This window comes from Schistocerca americana, chromosome X, assembly GCF_021461395.2.
Source record: "Schistocerca americana isolate TAMUIC-IGC-003095 chromosome X, iqSchAmer2.1, whole genome shotgun sequence".
Lineage (NCBI taxonomy): Eukaryota > Metazoa > Arthropoda > Insecta > Orthoptera > Acrididae > Schistocerca > Schistocerca americana.
The window spans coordinates 169,603,578-169,619,601 of NC_060130.1; the positions used below are offsets into that span (position 1 = coordinate 169,603,578).

The 16,024-nt window shown below is 47.0% G+C and overlaps 1 protein-coding gene and 1 non-coding gene across 2 annotated transcripts in view; one reads left to right on the top strand and one right to left on the bottom strand.

Annotated features, from left to right (window-relative positions):
- The window catches only part of LOC124555889, a 110,051-nt gene that overhangs the window by 14,309 nt on the left and 79,718 nt on the right, over nucleotides 1-16,024 (top strand). The window lies entirely within an intron of this gene.
- On the bottom strand, nucleotides 13,146-13,220 carry Trnas-cga. Its single transcript has one exon. It is a non-coding gene; the product is annotated as a tRNA-Ser (tRNA).

A 16,024-nucleotide genomic window follows, 5' to 3' on the forward strand; every position in this document is an offset into this window, starting at 1 on the left:
CTCGTTTCTGGCGTCTCCATGTTTGAACGAGTGAATAAAAGAGGTGGGAGCCCGTCTCTTGCCCCGGACCGGCTCCTCTGGCATGGGGGGGGGGGGGGGGGGGGACTTCTGCAGCTCGCCCACCGACCTCGCCCCTAAGTCAAGGGCATTCCAGAACTGCCGGGTTCAGCGCGCCGTCGCCAGCGCACTGGTCCCCATCGGTGGCCTCGTCATCGACGATTTCACACGACGCTCCTCGGCAAGTGCACCCCGCACTCCGGAGAGGCGGATGCACCTCTCGCCCTTCGCCGCCTACTTGCCCGAGTTTCCACCTGAAGGCCAAGGACCCACTCCTACTCAGGTGGTGGGTCGGTCCCCCAGTCGTTCGGCGGTCTGGGCCCATCTAACCTGGCCCAGGCGATGTCACCACCTCCTGGGTTTGGCAGAACACGCCCCGGTTACCCAGGGGCGCGGCGAAGCACCCTTGCCGACTCGCGCCGTGATCCCACGCCGACAAACGAGGTCGCCGGCATGCAGAGCACCTGTTGGTCTGTGCCCTGCGAACAGAAAGGGACTGGTGTTCGGTCCCTCGACACAGCTCCCCCTGTGCCACGCATCCTTCGCTTTCGCATCGGGTTGGGTCGCAGCTCTCCCTTTTGTCGCAAGGCAGCATGCCGAGCTTAACATCTGACACCACGGGAAGGCGGAAAGAGCCACTTGGGAAGGAGAGGCTATAAGAGACGCTTCACTTCCCCTGTGAGGACTGCCGCGGCACACCCGACTGAGAAGCGATACGCCCCAGTGCGAGCCTCCGTGCCTTACGGCGCGCCGGCGACGGGCGGGCCCGCGCCGAAACGCGCCGTCAAGCGACTGACCTCACGCCAGACTTTTTCAGGCGTTTCCTAGCTCCCCGCCGATTTGCGGGGGAGGAATGTGGTGTCACTACCAGACACCACACCTGCTAGGTGGTAGCCTTAAAATCGGCCGCGGTCCGGTAGTATACGTCGGAACCGCGTGTCGCCACTGTCAGTGATTGCAGACCGAGCGCCGCCACACGGCAGGTCTAGACAGACTTCCTAGCACTCGCCCCAGTTGTACAGCCGACTTTGCTAGCGATGGTTCACTGCCTACTTACGTTCTCATTTGCTGAGACGATAGTTTATCATAGCCTTCAGCTACGTCATTTGCTACGATCTAGCAAGGCGCCATTATCAGTTATTATTAAGATTGTGAATCATGTACCATCAAGACCGACGTTCATCATTAATGGATTAAAGTTAAGTATTCCACCAGCTACGTCCGTTTTTCTGAATTCTAATTTCCTTGTCATGTTCCAGACCTCACGCCAGCCTGCGTGAGCTAAAACGCGTGCATTTCGGCCTCCTTTAGTAAAACGGTGTTGGCTTTCTTGCCAGCCACAACAGTTTCCTTCGTTCCCAAGTTGAATTCCACTTATTAGAACTTCAGAGTTTCTTCTCAGGTCCTCATAGTTTTCTCCACGGCGTTACTGAAGACAGCTGGGGATAGTCCGTCTGCTCGCCTGACCCTTGCCTTTTTTCGAAGGGCTCAGAGATTTCTCCAAAAAATTAAACTATTGAGATGGTCTGTCAGGGTCTATTTTGCGATTTCTCTAGTTTTTCTATCAATTCAGAGTTCCCCAAAAGCGCTAAATAAAATTTGTATGTCAGCTGAGTCGTGTGGTTTTGTGAAGTCGACAAATAAAAATACTGCTGTGTTCTGGCTTCTTATTGCTCTAGCTCTCAGAATGCTCTTCAGGTTGAATACATTTCGTGTTACAAGCCTATTTTATACTATTGCACTCTTTCAAAAGTTCTGTGACGGCATTCATGTCGTACCAAAAAGACTTTCTAACCACTATATAAATAAAGCAGTCATATAAAATGCAATATAGACACGAAGCCCACGCCTACTACAGTAGTGCAAGTTTATGTGCCAACTAGCTCTGCAGATGACGAATAAATTGAAGAAATGTATGATGAAATAAAAGGAATTATTCAGATAGTGAAGGGAGACGAAAATTTAATAGTCATAGGTGACTGGAATTCGGCAGCAGGAAAAGGGAGAGAAGGAAACGTAGTAGGTGAATATGGATTGGGGGTAAGAAATGAAACAGGAAGCCGCCTGGTAGAATTGTGCACAGAGCATAACTTAATCATAGCTAGCACTTGGTTCAAGAATCATAAAAGGAGGTTGTATACATGGAAGAAGCCTGGAGATACTGCAGGTTTCAGATTGATTATATAATGGCAAGTCAGCGATTTAGGAACCAAGTTTTAAATTGTAGGACATTTCCAGGGGCAGATGTGGACTCCGATCGCAATCTATTGGTTATGAACTGTAGATTAAAACTGAAGAAACTGCAAAAAGGTGGGAATTTAACGAGATGGGACCTGGATGAACTGACTAAACGAGAGGTTGTAGAGAGTTTCAGGGAAAGCATAAGGGAACAATTGACAAGAATGGTGGAAAGAAATAAGTAGAAGAAGAATGGGTAGCTTTGAGGGATGAAGTAGTGAAGGCAGCAGAGGATCAAGTAGGTAAAAAGACGAGGGCTAATATAAATCCTTGGGTAACAGAAGAGATATTGAATTTAATTGATGAAAGGAGAAAATACAAAAATGCAGTAAATGAAGCAGGCAAAAAGGAATACGAGGGTTGTTTTTTAAGTAAGGGCCGTCCAAGCGTATAGTCCCGTAGTTCGCGCGGACGCCGCAACAAGCCACCGCGCCACTTGCCGGCGTCCTTCCCATTCACACTGATGCAAGTTGCAGCTCTGTAGTGACGTGTACGCATCGCTGTGCTACTTTACAATGTTTACGATTACTGAATCGCCCGCCGCGTGTGAGATACGGTCAGTGATACGTTTTTTGACCGCGAGAAACCTATCAGCTGCAGAAATTCATCGTCAGTTAACAGAAGTTTATGGCTTGAATGCAATGAGTGAAGGTAAAGTGCGTCAATGGGTTAGAGAGTTTAAAAATGGCCGTCAAAACGTCCATGACGAAGAACGCTCAGGCCGGCCCTCTGTGATCACTGATGATTTGGTGGCTGCAGTCGTAACAAAGATTCGTGACGACAGAAGATTCACAATTTCCACTCTTTCTTTGGAATTTCCACAAGATTCAAGATCGGTTTTGTAGAAAATTGTGTCTGAAAACCTAAACTTTAAGAAACTGTGTTCTCGGTGGGTACCCAGACTCCTCACAGAGGACCACAAAGGGAAGAGATTTGCCACTTCATTGGACTTTTTGATTCGTTACGAGGAAGAAGGGGATGACATGTTGAGTCAAATTGTCACTGGAGATGAAACATGGGTATCCCATATCACTCCCGAAAGCAAGCGACAATCGATGGAATGGCGACACACAACCTCACCCATCAAGGTCAAAGCCAAACAGACGGTGTCAAAGCGCAAGATTATGGTAACTGTGTTCTGGGACCGGCGCGGTGTTTTGCTAGTGGACTTTATGCCACGAGGAACGACAATCAACTCAGATGCCTACTGTGCAACTCCAAAGAAGCTCCGCAGAGCAATTCAAAACAAAAGGCGCGGCATGGTGACAAAAGGAGTTTTGCTCCTGCACGATAACGCTAGGCCTCACACCTCTCAAAAGACTCGGGATTTGATTGATTCTTTTGGCTGGGAAGTTTCGGACCATGCACCATACAGCCCCGACCTTGCTCCTAGCGATTTTCACCTTTTCCGGTACCTGAAACACCATCTTGGCGGGCAGCACTTCAATGACGACGATGAAGTGAAAGCGGCCGTGAACTCTTGGCTGTCGGAGCAGGCCACCGAATTCTTTGAAAAGGGAATTAAAAACTTAGTTGTACGGTATGACAAGTGCTTAAATAAACAAGGCAACTATGTAGAAAAATAGGTAAAAGTGTGTAGAATCAGAAAATAAAAGTTTTTTCCAAAAGTATTTGTATCTTTTTTTTTAAATAAAAACGGCCCTTACTTAAAAAACAACCCTCGTACAAACGTCTCAAAAATGAGATCGACAGAAAGTGCAAAATGGCTAAGCAGGGATGGCTAGACGACAAATGTAAGGATGTAGAGGCTTATCTCACTAGGGGTAAGAGAGATACTGCCTACAGGAAAATTAAAGAGACCTTTGGAGAAAATAGAACCACTTGTATGAATATCAAGAGCTCAGATGGAAACCCAGTTCTACGCAAAGAAGGGAAAGAAGAAAGGTGGAAGGAATATATAGAGGGTCTATACAAGGGCGATGTTCTTGAGGACAATATTATGGAAATGGAAGAGGATGTAGAAGAAGATGAAATGGGAGATATGATACTGCGTGAAGAGTTTGACAGAGCACTGAAAGACCTCAGTCGAAACAAGGCCCCGGGAGTAGACAACATTCCATGATAACTACTGACAGCCTTGGGAGAGCCAGTCCGGACAAAACTCTACCATCTGGTGAGCATGATGTATGAGACAGGCGAAATACCCTCAGACTTCAAGAAGAATATAACAATTCTAATCCCAAAGAAAGCAGGTAATGACAGATGTGAAAATTACCGAACTATCAGTTTAATAAGTCGCAGCTGCAAAATACTAATGCGAATTCTTTACAGTCGAATGGAAAAACCAGTAGAAGCCGACCTCAGGGAAGATCAGGTTGGATTCCGTAGAAATATTGGAACACGTGAGGCAATATTGAACCTACGACGTATCTTAGAAAATAGATTAAGTAAAGGAAAACCTACGTTTCTAGCATTTGTAGACTTTGAGAAAGCTTTTGACCATGTTGACTGGAATAGTCTCTTTCAAATTGTAAACGTGGCAGGGGTAAAATACAGGGAGAGAAAGGCTATTTACAGTTTGTACAGAAAGCAGATGGCAGTTATAAGAGTCGAGGGACATGAAAGGGAAGCAGTGGTTGGGAAGGGAGTGAGACAGGGTTGTAGCCTCTCCCCGATGTTATTCAATCTGTATATTGACCAAGCAGTAAAGGAAACAAAAGAAAAATTCGGATTAGGTATTAAAATCCATGAAGAAGAAATAAAAACTTTGAGGTTCGCCGATGATATTGTAATTCTGTCAGGGACAGCAAAGGACTTGGAAGAGCAGTTGAACGGAATGGATAGTGTCTTGAAAGGAGGATATAAGATGAACATCAACAAAAGCAAAACGAGGATAATGGAATGTAGTCGACTTAAGTCGGGTGATGCTGAGGGAATTAGATCAGGAAATGAGACACTTAAAGTAGTAAAGGAGTTTTGCTATTTGGGGAGCAAAATAACTGATTATGGTCGAAGTAGAGAGGATATAAAATGTAGATTGGCAATGGCAAGGAAAGCGTTTCTGAAGAAGAGAAATTTGTTAACATCGAGTATAGGTTTAAGTGTCAGGAAGTCGTTTCTGAAAGTATTTGTATGGAGTGTAGCCATGTATGGAAGTGAAACATGGACGATAAATAGTTTGGACAAGAAGAGAATCGAAGCTTTCGAAATGTGGTGCTACAGAAGAATGCTGAAGATTAGACGGGTAGATCACATAACTAATGAGGAGGAATTGAATAGAATTGGGGAGAAGAGGAGTTTGTGGCACAACTTGACCAGAAGAAGGGACCGGTTGGTAGGACATGTTCTGAGGCATCAAGGGATCACAAATTTAGCATTGGAGGGCAGCATGGAGGCTAAAAGTTGTATAGGGAGACCAAGAGACGAATACACTAAGCAGATTCAGAAGAATGTAGGTTGCATTAAGTACTGGGAGATGAAGAAGCTTGCACAGGATAGAGTAGCATGGAGAGCTGCATCAAACCAGTCTCAGGACTGAAGATCACAACAACAACAACAACAGCATACAGGTTGGATCCACTAGGGACAATTCAGACTCATCCGACTATACTTGAACTTGATCCGAAGCAGGAAATTGTGTACATGCAAGATCACAGAGTGGTGCGACATTGACACAACCGCGAGTACAGTAGCAATGAGTCCCTCGAAGCCCGCCCAGTTTGGCAGTGCCCACGGTAGCACCTGCTCACATTTACTGAGAGTTTTGAAAATGTGGCTTTGCAGAGAAAACCTGCGGGGCAGCTTCGAAGATTCTCAAGAGCCTCGTACTGTTGCTCATCGCAATGTGAACTACCGTTTTCGATCGTGTAATGTGCGGGAATCAACGCCCCAACGAAAGGAATGGTTTCGTTAACATCCTTTATGCTATCTAAAAACACTAAAAACTCCTCCCGAACAGGCCATGAAGGCCCAACGGTACCGACCGGCCGCCGTGTCATCTTCAGCCCACAGGCATCACTGGATGCGGATATGGAGGGGCATGTTGTCAGCACACCGCCCTCCCGGCCGTATGTCAGTTTCCGAGACCGGAGCAGCTACTTCTCAATAAAGTAGCACCTCAGTTTGTCTCACAAGAGCTGAGTGCACCCCGCTTGCCAACAGCGCTCGACAGACCGGATGGTCACCCATCCATGTACTAGCCCAGCCCGACAGCGCTTAACTTCGGTGATCTGACGGGAACCGGTGTTACCACTGCGGCAACTCGCATTCGGGAGGATGACGGTTCAATCCAGCGTCCGGCCATCCTGATTTAGGTTTTCCGTGATTTCCCTAAATCGATCCAGGCAAATGCCGGGATGGTTCCTTTGAAAGGGCACGGCCGACTTCCTTCCACTTCCATCCTTAATCCGATGAGACAGTTGACCTCATTGTCTGGTCTCCTCCCCCAAAAACAACCCAACCCAACCACTGCGGCAAGGCCGTTGGCCCCTTTATGCTATTCCCTGAGGCGTTTTCGTTTCGATTCTGACCAGTGGTGAGTCTGAAATCTTTTCGTCGGCTACCCAAAAGAAAACGACGTGATTTAAACGCTGGGTGTCGTTATTATGACCTGCATCGCAGAGGCGTCAAAAGAACGGGTGCAATGCGGGTGTAAAAGGGGGTGTGACGACCTTTCCAACGTGTGACACATCCACGGTATCGTTGGACAGAATTTTTTTGAAATTTGGTGCAAATCTGATATAATTAACCTACCTTACATATCACACGAAGTTTACCGCCTGTGTCGACGCCCTGCAGTTTGAAGCTTCTTCGGGCCCGAAGGTGACGCCACAGCGCGTTTCATTTTTGCACCCTTACAGAGGAAGGTTGTAGGCACCTTTGGACTAAATTTCAAGCTTAAACTTCGGAATAAGACGCTTCTGATGTTTCACTAACGTGGTCTATGAATTGTGATACAAAGTGGACGTAGATGCAACGGGTTATGCTCTAGAGCGATGCACTATTCAAGGGAAGGTCGTAGCTGATCGGCTGTTTGCGAGCTCCGGCCGTAAGCGTCTACAGGAAGTGGCTGAAGCATGGTGAAGCCACGAACAGGCGACAGGGTGTTGGGCGTCTACGCCTAATCGCACAACATGGAGGATGGAAGCTTGTCTCCTCTGTAAAGCAGGATAGGCGGCTATCTGTGGCAGATCTGACGACCGCGTACAATGGTGGTGAAGGCAGGAGCACATCGTTCAGCGCACGTTGTTGTACACGGGTCACGGCAGCAGACGACATCTACGTGTTCCCATGTTGACGAAACAACATCATCAGTTACGATGGCAGTGGACATGAGATCATCGAGACCAGAGCAGGGATAAATGGAAACGTGTCGTCAGGGAATATGAATCCCGTTGCTTGTTACACCAGATCGATAGTCGTGTCCGCATACTTCGTTATCGGTGCGAACGGCTGTTCGAAACAAACACCGCACACCAGACGCAGGCTGGTGAGATCAGTGTGGTGGTATACTACACTACTGGCCATTAAACCTACTACACTACGAAGGTGACGTGCTACAGACGCGAAATTTAACCGACAGGAAGAAGATGCTGTGATATGCAAATGTTTAGCTTTTCAGAGCATTCACACAAAATGGCGCCGGTGACGACACCTACAACGTGCTGCCGTGAGGAAAGTTTCCAACCGATTTCTCACACACAAACAGCTGTTGACTGGCGTTGCCTGGTGAAACGTTGTTGTGATGCCTCGTGTAAGGAGGAGAAATGCCTACCATCACGTTTCCGATTTTGATAAAGGTCGGATTGTAGCCTATCGCGATTGCGGTTTATCTATCGCGACACTGCTGCTCGCGTTGGTCGAGATCCAATGACTGTTAGCAGAATATGGAATCGGTGGGTCCAGGAGGGTAATACGGAACGCCGTGCTGGATTCCAACGGCCTCGTATCACTAGCAGTCGAGATGACAGGCATCTTATCCGCATGGCTGTAACGGATCGTGCAGCCACGTCTCGACCCCTCAGTCAACAGATGGGGACGTTTGCAAGACAACAACCACCTGCACAAACAGTTCGACGACGTTTGCAGCAGCATGGACTATCAGCTCGGAGACCACGGCTTCAGTTACCCTTGACGCTGCATCACAGACAGGAGTGCCTGCGATGGTGTACTCAACGACGGACCTGTGTGCACGAATGGCAAAAGGTCATTTTTTCGGATGAATGCAGCTTCTGTTTACAGCGTCATGATGGTCGCATCCGTGTTTGGCGACATCGCGGTGAACGCACATTGGGAGCGTGTATTCGTCATCGACATACTGGCGTATCACCCGGCGTGATGGTATGGGCTGCCATTGGTTACACGTCTCGGTCACCTGTTGTTCGCATTGACGGCACTTTGAACAGTGGACGTTTCATTTCAGATGTGTTACGACCCGTGGCTCTAGCCTTCATTCGATCTCTGCGAAACCCTACATTTCAGCAGGAGAATGCACGACCGCATGTTGCAGATCCTGTACGGGCCTTTCTGGATACAGAAAATGTTCGACTGCTACCCTGGCCAGCACATTCTCCATATCTCTCACCAATTGAAAACGTCTGGTCAATGGTGGCCGAGCAACTGGCTCGTCACAATACGCCAGTCACTACTCGTGATGAACTGTGGTATCGTGTTGAAGCTGCATGAGCAGCTGTACCTGTACACGCCATCCAAGCTCTGTTTGACTCAACGCCCAGGCGTATCAAGGCCGTTATTACGGCCAGAGGTGGTTGTTCGTGGTACTGATTTCTCAGGATCTATGCACCCAAACTGCATGAAAATGTAATCACATGTCAGTTCTAGTATAATATATTTGTCCAACGAATACCCGTTTATCATCTGCATTTCTTCTTAAAGTACCAATTTTAATGGCCAGTAGTGTAGTTTGAAGAGCATAATGATGAACTAATCTTGGCCACCAAATTCACCTGATCTGAACCTGATGGGATCAATCTGGGATGGTATTGGGCCCCAGCCCTGTGCACACAAATCATTAGCCTGTAATTTATAGGAATTGAGTGTCCTATGCGTAGACATCTGGTGTGCCACATAACAGCACTGCTGTATTGTGTTCTAAAATCAAAGCAACAAGCTATTAATCAGGTGATCATACACTGTCCAGTCACATAAATCTGGCACAAGCCTGAATAACAACTTTTGGAGTGCGGACCATTGCGAGACGTGCAGGAAGAAAGGAAATGAGGTTCTGGATGGTATCAATAGGGTTGTGGAGCCATGACGACCCCAGCGCCATTGCCAGGTGCTCGAGATTCCTTGGTTTAGGATCTATGACGTGAACAGTCCAGTTGAGGTGGTCCCACATATTCTCGATTGAGTTTAAATCCGGGAGTTTGGTAACCAGGGGAGTATGGTAAACTGGTACTGGTGCGCTTCTAACCAAGCACGTACAATGTAAGCTGTGTGACATGCTGCATTGTCGTGCTGGTAGATCCCATCGAGCAGAGGAAAAACAACTGCATGTATGGGTGGGCACGGTGCCCAAGGATAGTGCATACTTGGGAACTGCCCACTGTCCGATGGAGCATAAAACGTGATTCATCTGAAAAGGCCACCTGTCACGACTCAGTGGACGACCAGTTGCTGTATTGGAGTGCAGATTCTAGCAGTCAACGTGGCTCTATGAACCAGGCGCTTGCTGCGCAATCTCATTCTCAGCAAGGTGCGCTGAATGGTCGTTGAAGAGATACTGTTGGTAGGTCCTTGGTTCATCTGGAGGGTCAGTTACTCAACAGCTGCAAGTCTATTCACCCGTTCACATCTCCACAGGCGTCGTTCACCCCTGTCATCTGTGGACTGTGGTGCGCCAGTTGCCTCAGCATCGGTTTTGGATTGCATCGTTTCACCATACACAGCACATTTTAACCACTGCAGCCCGTGAACAGTTAACAAACTTAGCCGTTTCGGAAATGCTTCCACCCTTGGCCTGAAAGCCAATGGTTATGCCCTTTTGAAAGTCAGATAAATAGCTCCGTTCCCGCATAATGACAACGACTGCACTGTTTTCCATTTTACCATGCACTCCCCCCACGCTTCATATTGTAAGGTGTCAGGCAAATCCAACACCTTTCATGAAAACCCTGACATGATAGCAAATCCGGCAATATGTCACATAGCTCCGAATAAATCCTGACAATAAATTCACCAAAGTAATACGATCAACGAGTGAGCAAATGGAATACCACAGACTAACACAAGAATGCCTAAATGCATGTCATACCTTCTCACTGTGAAACAGACGCAGTTTCGAGGGGAGAAACGAGAACAGACGCCGAGAGAAGAGCTGTGTAGGCTAGAAGGCCCTACAATAAGAGTGGGACAATGGGACACCCACATCACCGGCCGACCGCCGGGAGGTCCATCCCCCATCCCATGCTAAAAGATAGAGCCCTCCAAAAGAACAGTACAGATCTTACGAAAACAGTAAAAGGGCCACACCAGCTGCAAGTTTTAGTGTGATTCTATACACGTCTCTGTTACGTAGCAAACATTAAAAACATTGCCCCACCACGAAGAGTATAACGTTTCTCATTGGATAGACAGAATTTTTATAGGCGGAGCATAAGGTTAACGTTGAGACGCTGGTTGGTCAGTTGAAAACACAGCCAGATACCTTTTTCTTAAACCAACTTCGGTAAACAATAGTAGGGATAAGTTCGAGAGAGTTGCTACCGAGAAGGCGAGATGTGTGGAGCTGCGGCGCCCGCTGCCCCTGACGCTGCCTAACCACCGACAAGGTAATGAACGCACGCAAGGCCGCATAAGAGCACATAAAGCTTCACTCAGAACTGCACAAGTCTCATCTGTTACATCCCCTTTTTACATAATACTAGTGTCGATCGTCAATTAAACTTCGTGGTATTCACGTTTGCAACTTGAAGTTAAAATCTGAAATGCGATGATTTTTCTGTTATACAATTATTGAGAAGCCACATCAGCCACTGTAATTTACGACAAGATAAATAAGTAATTAAAGATAATTGAGGGTCACTGTAGACCATTTTTGATACTTTTCTCTTTTATGAAACTTAATTTAAACATAGATTATAGATGTGATATGGCATAGGTCATCCTTTGATCCATTATAGAGCTTGGAAACCCATTCAGGGAATATTCGTTCACATTTTTGTTGAACGCAGTTGGTTTATATCATCCTGTATTAAAATATTTCCTTTTATCAATAGTACAATTTATTAACAATGTTTTGTGAGTAGAATAAAATTTCCAATGGTAAACTGAACTGCTTTTTCGACGTTATTTTACCAGCTAACTAAAAATGGGAAAGCCTTGAATCCCTTGCACTAAATTTAGTTAGTATTAAGATTCTTTTACAGGGAGTCCAGTAGAGATGACGCTGAAATCATTAAGTATTTAATTATATCATCGCTGGTCTCACTGAACTCTTCTGAACTCTACATGTCACGTGTGGTCTGGCGTCTCCTTACCAGCAACAGGTCCCAGGTTCAAACTAGTCATTCCCTAAAATACACGCTCAGAGCGTCATTGCACGAAAGTGGTAGAGAGACACAACTTCGAACAAACAGACACCACGCAGAATGTTAGAATATACCCTCCACTGCTAGTACTGCCACCTGCAGGCTGTGAGTGATTGTTGCAAGTTGACGTCGAACATAGACAGTGTCACATTAATGTGACTGGACCGTGTAATATTCTGGTTCATCTGTGCATAGTCTGGTATGACTTCATTGAGACACATGCGTTAATTATTCGATCAATAAATGATTATATTTTATTATACCTCGTCACGTGTGCTCCACAACTATTATCTTTATTGCTATAAAGGTCAGGTGGAAAATTGGGAGAAAAATGACTGGACTCCAACAAAGTACGGCCAGACAACCAATACGCCGCCTAAGGCGGTCGTGCACTCGTGTGGTATCTAGTAGGCTTGTAAAACTTCGAGTCTTGATTTCTAGAGAAACGCCTAATAAGCGCACTGTGCTGGAGCAGAATTTGTTCGTTCCAATTATTTACTGCAACCGTGCAAAACAGCTGAACCGTTGGATGTATACCTACGTAGTCAGCAGTTTTCCGGAGCAGAATTCCGTATCTCAGATTGATAGTTTGTCCTTCATCATTCCTGAGAGCTGGTTCATCCCCAAGGGAACACTACTTCTGGCGCCACGATATCATTTTCTTCTGCACTGCTGGCCATGAAAACTGGAACAACAGACGGTTCACAATAAATTTCAAACTGGAATGAAATATACTATATGATTTGCATTTCAGTAAAATCGCACAAAGCAGGTAGCAGCAACACCATCTACGTTCTGTGTACAAGGTGGCCAGAAACAGCCTGAAAAGCTTATAACGATGTTGCAAGATAGATTGTGCTGCGAAATAATTGCCAAGACAAAACGCGATGCGTTGTGCTGTTCCCCAGTAAATTGTCGTTTAAGTTAGCCAATCGGTCCACTGCGCGCTGAAATTCATATGACCCGCCAGATACAATTATTGTCAGTTGTTCTCAGAGCGTAGATGACAGCGGAAGAAACTGCTCTACCTTTGGCTCGTGTTCGACTCTTACCACAGTCCAATTTTCTCTATCAGTCTCTTGTTCGGTTTTAGGAAACGAAACGAAGATCATGTTTGGCGACAATGACTCTGGAGGGCCGCTTGAATTTGCACTTACAACTTCTTGACTATCTAAATTCAGTGCTGATTAACTTGAAAACGGCGCAACGTATCGAACCCACTCTGAAACATCCTTATAAGTTGTTTCTGACTGCCTTGTATAATAAAAGATTACGCAGCGGGTTTCTCATTCAGAAATCAGATTTAAATATTGAAACTTCCTGGCAGATTAAAGCTGTTTGCTGGACCGAGACTCGAACTCGGGACCTTTGCCTTTCGCGGGCAAGCGCTCTACCAACTGAGCTACCCAAGCACGACTCACGCCCCGTCCTCACAGCTTTACTTCTGCCAGTACCTCGCCTCCTACCTTCAAACTTTACAGAAGCTCTCCTGCGAAACCTGCAGAACTAGCACTCCTGAAAGAAAGGATATTGCGGAGACATGGCTTAGCCACAGCCTTGGGGATGTTTCCAGAATGAGATTTTCACTCTGCAGCGGAGTGTGCGCTGATACGAAACTTCCTGGCAGATTAAAACTGTGTGCCGGACCGAGACTCGAACTCGGGACCTTTGCCTTTCGCGGAGCTCGAGTCTCGGTCCTGCACACAGTTTTAATCTGCTAGGAAGTTTCGTATCAGCGCACACTCCGCTGCAGAGTGAAAATCTCATTCTAGATTTAAATGTTGTTTGCTTATGAGAAGATCTGCCCCTCCAGGGTAGCCGAGAGCGCAAATGCGCTGCTTTTTGGACTCGGGTAGACGCGCCGACCCTGGATCGAATCCGCCCAGCGGATTAACGACGCGCGCCGGTGTGCCGGCCAGCCTGGATGTGGTTTTTAGGCAGTTTTCCACATCTCGCTAGGTGAATATCGGGCTGGTCCCCACGTTCCGCCTCAGGTACACGACTCATCGACATTAGAACACTTTCGCACTATTTAATGGCTTACACTAGACGCAGACAGCTGGGGTACAATACTTACATCCTGAGGTGGTTCGGGATGGCGGCAGGAAGGGCATCCAGCCACCTTCTGCAACTAACACTGCCAAATCCGTACTAACACGGCCGACCCCGAGGTGATGCGGGATGAAGGCCCGAAGAAAGAAAGAAAGAAAAAAGTTTATTAAAAGATCGTGTTATGCATAGTGTAAGAAACTGAAATGTCTCCCAGCACGTGACGGAATTCTACAGCGGATGGTACATGGCCTATCGAGACAGAGATTTATCGTTCCGCGATGTGGCTGTTGTCGTTGCTCAGGGTCACAGGATTCTCATGCGAATATGGAATCGATGGATTGAGGTGGGTTCTAGTCAACTTCATACACGATCTCAGCGGCACCGCTCAGCTAGCGCCAGAGATGATGCACATATTCGCTCGGCCGTGCAGTACCCTACAGACATGTCTTGTAATTTGGGTCAGCATTAGTGATGGGACAACCAACCGTTTTTAACAACTGATTGGTCAGTCTATTGTTTCCTCGTTCAGTCAGTTTTTTTCAGTCAAATGAAACAACGGAATAAAACTAGCCTTTTCGGCCATGTCAGCTATTGGAATGTTCCCACTCTCTCTCAAGGTTTAAGTGGTTTCCCTCAATGTAAGACAAAAAATGGTTCAAATGACTCTGAGCACTATGGGACTCAACTGCTGAGGTCATTAGTCCCCTAGAACTTAGAACTAGTTAAACCTAACTAACCTAAGGACATCACAAACATCCACGCCCGAGGCAGGATACGAACCGGCGACCGTAGCTGTCTGGCGGTTCCAGACTGCAGCGCCTTTAACCGCACGGCCACTTCGACCGGCTGTAAGACAACCGATTGGGACAAGTCTCCATCGACAGCGACCTTTATATGAATGTTTTCACTTTCTCACCGGGCTTGAGTCGTTTCATTCAGTGGGATACAAATGGGTTTGCGTGACCTTATATTTATACTTCTTCAGCTTTTTCGGTTATACGCTAAAGCTCCAAACAGACTGTTATAAGCTTGCGTATTCAAATACAGAGATACGTAAACAGGCAGCATACGGTGCTGGGGTCGGCAACGCCCATATAAGACAAGTGTTTGGTGCAGTTGTTAGATCGGTTACTGCTGCTACAATCGCAGGTTATCAAGTTTCAAAATGGTTCAAATGGCTCTGAGCACTATGGGACTTAACATCTGTGGTCATCAGTCCCCTAGAACTTAGAACTACTTAAACCTAACTTACCTAAGGACATCACACACATCCATTCCCGAGGCAGGATTCGAACCTGCGACCGTAGCGGTCACGCGGTTCCAAACTGAAGCGCTTAGAACCGCACGGCCACACCGGCCGGCTATCAAGTTTCAACGAGGTGTTATAGTTGGTGAACGAGCGATGGGACACAGCATCTCTGAGGTAGCAATGAAGTGGGGATTTTCCCGTACGACCATTTCACGAGTGTACCGAGAATATCAGGAATCCATTAAACATCAAATCTCCGACATCACTGCGGCCGGAAAAGGATCCTGAACAACGGGATCAACGACGACTGAAGAGAATCGTTCAGCGCGTCAGAAGTGCAACCATTCCGCAAATTGCTGCAGGTTTCAACGCCGGGCCATCAAGAAGTGGCAGCGTGCGAACCATTCAACGAAACATCATTGATATGGGCTTTCGGAGTCGAAGGCCCACTTGTGTACCCTTGATGACTGTACGACACAAAGCTTTATGCCTCGCCTGGGCCCGTCAACACCGACATTGAACTGCTGGTGACTGGGAACATGTTGCCTGGTCGGACGAGTCTCGTTTCAAATCGTATAGAGCGGATGGACGTGTACGGGTGTGGAGACAACCTAATGAATCCATGGTCCCTTCACGTCAGCAGGGGAGTGTTCAAGCTGGAGGAGACTCTGTAATAGTGTGGGGTGTGTGCAAGTGAAACGATATTCGACCCCTCATACGTCTAGATACGACTCTGACAGGTGATACGTACATAAGCTTCATGTGTGATCACCTGCATCCCTTCATGTCCGCCGGCCGAAGTGGCCGTGCGGTTAAAGGCGCTGCAGTCTGGAACCGCAAGACCGCTACGGTCGCAGGTTCGAATCCTGCCTCGGGCATGGATGTTTGTGATGTCCTTAGGTTAGTTAGGTTTAAC